Genomic DNA, 10,070 nt, shown 5'->3' with positions numbered 1-10,070 from the left:
AGTTTTCGGAAATAATAAATATCTTGGTCAAATCTAACAATTTCTAAGTCTAACTGTTTAGCTCCAAAACGCGGTCGAAGCTTAGCCTCCCTTCCCCTAAATGTTAAATTCATATTAAGAACTGAACTAGATTCAGACAACGCTACGATATGTTTCAGGGGTAACCTGCCACATTAAAAGTCAATTTAAATATTTATTAGATGGAAAAATATTAAATAAGTGGAATATGGCCTTATTTTATGAGATAACTTAAATCAGTATTATATGTCAACTAGCATGTCAAACTTATCAGTCATGAGCGTGGAGCATTAAGAGAATTTTGGAAGGACACATTTTACAAAAAATAGTGTAATTGCATTACTAATCAACATTTTGAATAATAATATTAATAATAATGAAAAACTAAAAACATGTTTAAAATTTAAGCATTATAAGATTTAAGCATCTCTCTAAAAAATTTGTACAAAAACAAATTGAGTTTAGTATTAAAAGTCTAAAATGATGAAAAAAAAATCGGAAATAAATTAATTACTTTACAAAATTAATCTAATTTAATGAATGAAAGTTTTAATATTTCAAGTGTTATAAATTAACAAACATTAGTACAGATACATAGTTCTATATGGATATGTCGACTTTGTCCACAACTAGGGGGTCCACTATAGTTCCCATATGGAATCATTCGATCATTTAAGCCTAATAGAAAATCCTTAAAAAAATGCAAATCAAATGATTATTAAAATATTATAATTATACTTAACTACATAATATCGCCTAATTTTTTTCAAATTAATGAATAAAAGTAATTAATAGTAGCGATTAAAAGGCAAATTAACAATTCACTTTTCCGCCATAAAAACATTTTTTCTAATTTACTACTTAATAATCAAGTGTCTTGCCATGCAACTGCATGTAAGCAATTTATAAATTCGTCAAAGGTTCTTTTTCTTTTTTTTATAACCGTAGATGAACAGCTGACCCGATTTTGGGTTTACGACTACTAATGTCCAATTCAGTAGCTTTGTAATTTTGAACCAAATCCAGAAGACAAGCGTTTACATTGTTCAAGTATTGGGAGAAATTTGCCTTCGTGGAGGATTTTCTTATGGAACTTACCCGCATTTGGGTTACATGGGGAGGAAAATTAAGATTAGCCTAATATTAGCCTAATGGCAAGGAGACTAACCCATGATCCGTCTACCACTGAGGATATTTTATAGTGTGGCTTTCATAAGAACTCCTCCAGACACCCGTCTCGCGTCGTGTCTGGTACTATGGTTACGAGGAAAGGTCACTTCGAATAGGGGTGTAGGGTGAATAGTTTTGTCGTAATCTTTGTGCTCTCGCTTGTTACCATAGCAGCAAACAGCCCCAGACTTTCAGTCTGGAGGAGTTCTCAAAGCCGCACTAAACGTCAGCACTGTGGTCGGTGCGAGCCGGGTGCGGAATTCGTATAGAACCCGGTTCACGTTATTGGAAGGCGAACGCTCTATCCCCTAAGGCAGTGTTTCCCAAATTTGAGACTTTTGTGTACCCTTTCTAAATTTTTTTTCGTAACGCTGTGTACCACTAATAAAAAAATGTATTTTTTTACTATAAAAAATTGCACGAAAGTTAAAAATCTCAACTGACTGCTAATTATTAAATTATTAACTGTTAACTCTGCAAAAAATGGCCAATAGAAAAATACCTAATTGTAAATTTTCTTGGCTGGCTTTGCTTTTAACTAAAATTTTTTGAAATTTTCGTTTGTTGAAAAATATTTCGCTTAAGAACGCGTACCCCTGCTAAACTGTTCCCGTATCCCTGGGAGTACGCTTACCACACTTTGGGAAACATTGCCTTAAGGCACACCGGCTCCGTTTAAGTTTTTTGAGAAATTTTGACTGAAAGCTTAAATTATTACTGATACCTCCCATATTAACCCTATGTCTCATTTATACTATGATCCACCTTGTCTAATTGAGCAAATGATTAAAATGAAGCATATTTTAATGTCAATACACAGAATGTTTATATATTAAGATTATTCTAATATAATGCTCTTTTTTGTGCTAATTTCTGAGAACTTTTCTTATATATTTATCATGAAACATTAAAAGTGAATTGTTATTTTTAAAAAAATAAAACGAACATATTTTTTAAATGGCTTTATTCAAAAAGGACCCGAGATTTAAATTTCAGCTTATACATTAAATCTTAATTTTATGTGACTAAAGTCTAGACCATGATTTAAAATTATGTTAAAAAGTAATTGACTTATAAATTGAATATTTTTTTAGTTAAAAAAATCAATTTAAGAGAAAAAGTCATATTTTTAAAAATTATTTTCATACTGCAGTTTTATATTACATAATGTGATGATTTATATCTCATTTGATTAATGAGTTTTAGATTATTTTAATAGTTTATTAAAATTAATACTTATTATAGGTTAGATTTAATGAACTTTTAAAGTTAAAAATTTATAAATTTAAAACATAGATTTTTAAAAACTAATTTTCATGTTCTATTTAACATTACATAATATTACGGGCTTATGCTAATGCTTATAATGGCATAGCAGGGTGATTCTGAGGTTTTGTCCCGTTCATGACGCATATAATTGAAAAATATATATTCGCAAAAAAAAAGTAGTTTTGTGAACACCTGATTTTACATTGTAAAAATTTCGAGACAAATTAAGATAAAAAGTACTGGCACTCTAAGTGCACCATCCATAAAATCCAATTTACCGTAAAATCCATTTTTAACGTAAAATTTTATACCGTAATATTTGTAGTAATATTTACTGTAAAACTAACAAATAACTGTTATTAAATTGATATTAGTTTTTTAATTTATTTGTTTACTTATGTAATATTTTTATAATTAAACAAATCAAAAAGAGTCGGAGAAAACTGGATGAGACAGAAGTTATTGCATGTAAATTATTATGTAATTTTACAAATATAATATTATTGCATTAGTAGGGAATTTCACGTGAAGGACAATAGGAAATTATAAATTTACACTGTTCATTTTTTTTTTTGAATAAACACAAACATAATACACTGCAAAAAAATTCCGGATCATAATTTGACCCCGAATTTTTTCTAAAAATTCATCAAAAGGACAAATAAACTGTGTAAAATAATAGGATAACTTTTTTAAATTAGTAAAGAAAACAAAAATTGTTTTTAAAAATGCAAGTAGTTTTTTGCTTAAGACAATCAGACATTCATTCAAAAATATTGATGTATTGTTAGAAGAGTCAAATTAAATTTATTTTAAGTAAAATAGAATTCTATTACATTCTTTAAATGATGAAAAATAAACTAAATATACTAACGATGAAAAGTGAAACATATTTTGCAGAATTTTCTTTGCTAGTTTCGTGAAATTCTATTTTTCGTTCTGTCTCAAAATATTTATTTAATTTTATACAACTACAAGATTCATGGAATAAATATTAAATGTATGTAAAGTTAAATTATTCTTACCTTTCATAAGAAACGTGAAAAGAAAATAATAAACAGCATCGAAAAGTGAAACATATTTTCAACAGTTCTAGCCAATTATGGTAAAACACTAAATGTTTGTTATTTTAAACTTTTTTGCAGGCAAAATAATACACTTATTCAATTTTCAATAATTTTATAAGATTCATAGAATAAATAGTAAAGTTTAATAATTCTTACCTTTCATAAGAAACATTAAAAAAGGAAAAAAAGAAAAAAAAAAAGAGAAAAAGAAAGAGAAAAAGAAAAAACCCAGTGGNAAAAAAAAAAAAAAAAAAAAAAAAAAAAAAAAAAAACAGGAATGAAAAGCGAAATACATTTTCAACAGTTTCTGCCAATTATTTTAAAACACTAAGAGTTTTCGGAAATTTTAAACTTCTTTCTGAGCCAAAATAGCATATTTTGATAATATTTCAAGGAATTTGTAATATTTACAGAATAAATAGAAAATATTTCTAGAAATGAATCATTCTTACCTTTCATATTTCAAGCAGCGAAGACTACGGCTTCTGAAATATATGTTAAATCATAAATTTCCACCAGGATAATTGGCGAACTCTTTATCATAGTCCGCCATGTTTGATATCTTGATCATTCGACGACAGATTCAGAATACATACCTCATACGGATCAATAAGTCAGTGGCGAAAGCTTGGATCTCCCTTTGGGATTGGGGGGAGGGGGAGTCATGTGGGTGGAAACACCCATTCCCCCTTCGCGGTCTTTTTAAAAATTCAAAACTCAAGTGCCTTTGTACGAAACAGATGGGAACTAGGGATTACATATAAAGGGTGTGTAAAAGCGTTGAGTGGAAAAAAATTATTCCTATGTAATTGTAGGTTTTGCAGGAAGAAAAGTTTATAAACTCATCTGTCGGCTTATCGTGGGCTTAAGCCTCTATGGAACAATGAACAAAAAGAGTTTTTAATCAAATAAAGTCATATTTTAATAAAGCCTTTAAGATTAGTTGGGAGGGTATTAAGGATTAATGAGGATTTTTTTAATCAATGTGTTCTTTTGTTTTGAGAAATTGGAATTCTAATGTTCGGATTAGTGGCCGAGATGTTTGTTTTAAATAAAATAGAAATTTTTTTTTGGTAATTAACAAAGAGGAGTTTTCGAAAAATTAAAGTTGATCTTTATTTGTTATTTTAGAATAACAATGTTTGTGCTGAAAAAAAAGCGACTTTATTACATGAAGAACTATAGATTAAAATTTAAAAAGGGTATGCACCATAAAATATATTTAAAAATAATTAGATGTTATTACAAAAAATTGTTAGAAAGTATTAGTTACAGATTAATTTCTATGGTTAAAATGAAAATTTTTTTGCTTGTAGCTGTTTTATCCTACACTTTTTTTATAATAATAAAAAAAAAAAAAAAAAAAAAAAAAAAAAAAAAAAAAAAAGGTTTCTCAAAATTGAGCAAATATGTGTCAAAATAGTTCCGAAACGAACACTAGTCGAATTTGAAAACCCCAAAATTGAAACAGCAGATACTAATTTTTGAACAAAATGCATAATCTCAAAAGTGATGTGGATAATTGATATTGTGATACACAGTCACAAAAGTGATGTGATTACAGTACATAAACATATCTCTAAAAATATATTTTATTTTTGAAACAAAATTTATAATTCATAAATGGTTCACCGCAGGAGCTGAAATACATAAATTTATTTTGACATCTAAATTAGTTTTATATTTCTTCATAAGAAGATGAATTAATTAGTTTCAATAAATTAATAAATCATGCATTTTGTTAAAAAAAGTTTATCATGCCTCAAAAAAGTGTATTTCATTTTTAATTACAATTTTTACTTCATAAAATGTCTCTATTAATTTCAAATGATTTTAATAAATTCAGCAAAATGGTCTTGAATTTTAATTATTCAGCAAAAAACGAATTTTTAACTTGAATTAACTTACCATATTAACTTATAAATTAACCAAAAATGAATTATTAATGAATGTTGTTTAAAACTAAACAGTATTCTCCCTGGAAAGCATTGTCTTGAATATATATAGGAATAAGTTAATCTATTCCGTAGGAGATAAAATAATTAAATTTTTTTCTTGAAAATCGGACAAAAATGTGTCAAAATAGAACCTATTTTGACACATTTTTGTGTCAAAATAGGTGAATAGGTGAATTTTGTGAAACAAATAATTATCAAAATTGAAACCCCAGATACTCATTTTTGAGCAAAATGCAAAGTCTCAAAAACGATGTGGAGGAAGATGTGTGTAAGAGGGAGATGTTCATTGGTTGCCTGATGGATTCGACCCGAAGATCTCCAGAATTTAGGTGAACATTTGGACTACGTATTTTGTTCAAAAATGTGTATATTGTTTTAATTTTGAATACACGGTTTTTTCAAATTTGACTATTATTTATTTCTGAGCCACAAATTTGTTAATTTTTGAGAAACTTTTTTTTTACAGTGTAGGGCAGAGGTAAAATTTTCATTAACATTTCTTTTTATGAAAAATGTGCTCAAATTAATATAAAACTGATGAGAAATATTACAACATAATGCTGCGAAATATAATCATAATTATTTCTCGCATATCATATTTTTTAAAAAACAATTAATTTAAATTTAAAATAAGAAAGCCATTTCGAAAATGAGCGAATTATAAATCGTTTTTATATAATTGGAAATAGTATCTTAAAATGTGGAAAAGTTTTTTTTTCTTCTTCCACAATTTAGAATACTATTTCGATTAATGTAAGAGCAATGCATTTCTTTACTAATATTTTTTTTCAGTAATAGTTTATTCAAATTAAAATTTGTGTTTAAGATATTGAAAATTTAAATGCATAGTTACCCCATACTTTGACATAGGGAAAACTAATCATTATGTTTTTAAAAATCCATTTTTAAGTTTACGAGAAAAAAGATATAAAATACTTGTTTATCAATGAAGGGACATACATAAATGGGAGTAACATTAAAGGTTGGCTTGAAGTCAAGAAGAGATGCCAACATTGGAAACTATTTTCTCACGTGCGTTGTGATTTCTTTTGTTTGATCATTTCTCATCTAGTCAATTTGTAGTTTGAAACAAAGGATATACAAATTTGGTTATTTGTAAGTACAGTAACAGTAGTATAACCGCAGTAAGTACAGTAATTTGGCACAGTTTTGAATATCCCACCCATCTTTCCATGGATGCAGCTTAAGGGAGTAATGATTTAAATGCATTTCTTTTTATAAATATATTTCAAACCCAATTTTAAAGAAGCATTTTTAGAAAAAAATGACTCCATAAGAGGTTAAGATGGCATACTTTAAAACTAATTTAATATAGGAATTACATTTAGATTGTTGTTTAAAATTGTATTGATTTATCTTTAGTTTAAGAACCTTAGATTAGTCTTAATTATGAAGCAAGGAAAAAGCCCAGGAAAAATTCATGGCAATGAAAGTCATCTCACTGGACATATATTATTTAACTTACACTGTAAAAAATTCCGGATCAAATTACGGTCTGAAGTACCGGTATTTCGGCATCCGTAAAATCCATTTTACCGTAAAATATTACGCAGTGATTTTTAAAGTAATATTTATTTAGTTACAGTGATTCAGTGATTTTACCGTAATTATTACCGTAAAATTTACGGTATATCAGATTTTTTGTTCCGTAACTTGTTACGGTAAAAATGGATTTTACAGCACCCTGAATGCCGGTACTTTTTACCGTAATTTGATTCGGAATTTTTTACAATGTAGTTGGTCATAGTTTCTTACATGATATTCAAAAATCGTCATTACAAAATACATTTCCACACAGAAAATAATTAATTATAAAGTGTTGTTACAAATTAGTACTGTCTAGTTTATATGAAGTAAGTGTTCTTGTGCCCAATGTTTTAACGAAAAAGTGAAAGAGCCCATACAGTTTTTTAATGTCGTCACAAGTTTTCCACCTTCCACCTCCCTACCATTCAATTCCACCTTCAATTAATATATAAGTGGATATATTAATATCACATAGAATTAGTTTATGTATTATATCTAATCGTTCTAAAAAGTGTATAATTCCCTACATATTCAGTGACGTTTTTAGAAGCATTTACGTGGGCTTTAGTGTTGCTACTCAATTGTATTGAGTAGTAAAATTGTATTCGAGATGTCTATAATGGAACAAAACTAATTTGAAGTTATAAAATTGAAGTGAAGAATTTTTTCATTAAATATGTTTGACTACATATATCTAAAGGACATAAATCGTTGTAATCAGAAATCATAACGCGGAAGACTGAGATGTTTTGATGAATTTTCAGAACATATCCGTCCTAAAAAGTGCAATCTTCTCAAGATCAGTGGCATTTGCATGGACCTTATTGTCGCCACTGCATGTGCTCATGCTCATATATATCACTGTTCATACTAATATTACAATAAAATTCAGTAAAGAACTCAACTAGTGTTGAAGTTATAAAATTGAAGTGAAAACTTTTCCAATAAAAACAACATGGATTCCATAAATCAAAATGAATTTTAATACAAACGAATCGAAGTTATTATTTTCTCTAAAAATTCATTTATCTAAAAGAATCTCTAAAGATAGAAATGTTTTCTAAAGTATAAAAGTGATGAATAAAATAAAAGGTAAATTCTTGAACAAACTTAACCCATGGGAGTAATAAAATAAGAAACAAGACATAAAATCGCGATACATTATTTCTCTGGAATAGTTGCCTTTTGTTACTCTTGTGTCTCGCTATATTCTGAATATTACAGTCAAAACTTTACTTTAAGTCTCAAGTAAAAATTTCTTATTTTTCTCAAAGGAATTTGTTTATCGTGTAACAGTTTAAAGAATATTCTTTACTAGAAGAAACTTTCGTAACATCGTAACTATACATTAGCTTTATGATTGATGAATATGGAATTGCTAAAGAAATGTATTTTACTTGTTTTTGAACATCTGAACTTGTGAATTTTCTAATCTTTTTCTGTTGTAAGCACATGTATTTCTTACGATATATAATAATTTGAAATATAATAAACTAATAATTAACACAGTAGAAACTTGAATCTGAACTAAATGGCTTAGTTGTTTGTTTGGTTTACGGAAGTTTTCCATTTTTATGAAATTCCGGTTACAATTGATGTATCAATTGATTTTAATTGCTTGTGATTTGCTTGAAAGAAATAATTAAAAGTAATTTAAAGAACTTTTCATACTTTTTGGATGTTTATTTCAAAATATTTTAATTGAATGTCTTAAATTACTGAAATTCTTAATTACTGTCAGAATCCGATTTTTTAAAACTCGGTTTAATTAATTTCATATGTAATTTTATAATTACTACTTTCCAGCTTTCCTATTGTAATTTGATATAGTTTACGGAAACTTATCATTCTAATTAGATATGAAACACTTTATAAAAAAATAAGAAACTTTGTTATAAGAAATAGGTTTAAACACATCTTATATTATTTCTTTATAATTATTTATAATAATTATTATAAATAATCATTATTTATTAATTTATAATGATTTGTAAATAATTTATAAATTATTTATAAATAATTTACAAATAATTTATAAATAATTTATAAATAATTTATAAATTATTTATAAATAATTTATAAATAATTTATAAATAATTTATAAATAAATTATATGTAATTTATAATATTATTATAAATTATTTATTCTGTTGGAGAGAGAATAATTTTCTCTTAGAATTCAATAAATTTTTAATTATTATTAAAAAGGAATTCATTATTTAAAATATTCGCAAAAATTATCCATTTCGTTAAAAAATAAACGTTTAACGTGACTTCACAAATATATTCTTTTTTAAATAAAATTTGTTATTCATATAATATTCTTTAATTTTAATTATTCATATCATATAAATCTAATATAATAATAGCATATGAATTAATCAACTAAAATAAATTTATAAATTATTCATGCTAATTCATTTTGCTAAAAAGGTTTGACATGCCACTCAAAAAGTATATATCATTTTTAATGAAATTTTAAACTCACATAATATTAAAGTATTTAATTTAAATATTCAGCCGAATTAAAACCAATATAAATGGAAAGCATTGTTTTAAATATATATAATAATATTATAAATTAATCTATTCCATAGAAACTAAATTTTTCTTTTAAAACTGAGTGAATTTTCATTTTTTGTTTTTGATTTAAATATTCAGCCAAATTAAAACGAGATGATAATCCAAATGGAAAGCATTGTTTTAAATATATATTATAACATTATTAATTAATCTATTCCTCAGGGGAAAATTATTTTAAAAAAGAAAAAAAATTGAGCATTTTTTTATTTTTTCATAAGAAGATGAATTATTTAATTAAAATAAATTTATTAACTATTCATTAATTATTCATTTTGTTGAAAAAGTTTGACAGTTCACCAAGAAAGTATAAACCATTTTTAAATGAAATTTTTAATTCATGTAATGTTAAGGTCTTTAGTTTTAATTATTCAGCCAAATTAAAACGGAACAATAATCCCAATGGAGAGAAGCATTTATCTTCATCTTATCTGTTGCTTACATTACTCATAACAGTTGA

General features: G+C 26.2%; 1 protein-coding gene across 2 annotated transcripts in view; it reads right to left on the bottom strand.

Moving 5' to 3' along the window:
* The window catches only part of LOC107450849 (axin-1), an 11,563-nt gene extending 7,427 nt beyond the window's left edge, over positions 1 to 4,136 (bottom strand). Inside the window, exon 1 of one of the 2 annotated variants that reach the window (XM_043041766.2) lies at positions 3,977 to 4,136. The gene's annotated coding sequence lies outside the window, so the exon portion shown is untranslated. The remainder of the gene's footprint in view (positions 1 to 3,976) is intronic. The other variant, XM_016066761.3, reaches the window with a different exon arrangement.
* Positions 4,137 to 10,070: the final 5,934 nt, after the last annotated feature.

Source organism: Parasteatoda tepidariorum, chromosome 3 (assembly GCF_043381705.1).
Source record: "Parasteatoda tepidariorum isolate YZ-2023 chromosome 3, CAS_Ptep_4.0, whole genome shotgun sequence".
Lineage (NCBI taxonomy): Eukaryota > Metazoa > Arthropoda > Arachnida > Araneae > Theridiidae > Parasteatoda > Parasteatoda tepidariorum.
Note: the sequence above shows the minus strand (reverse complement) of the source record. Positions and strands in the feature narration are given on the sequence as shown.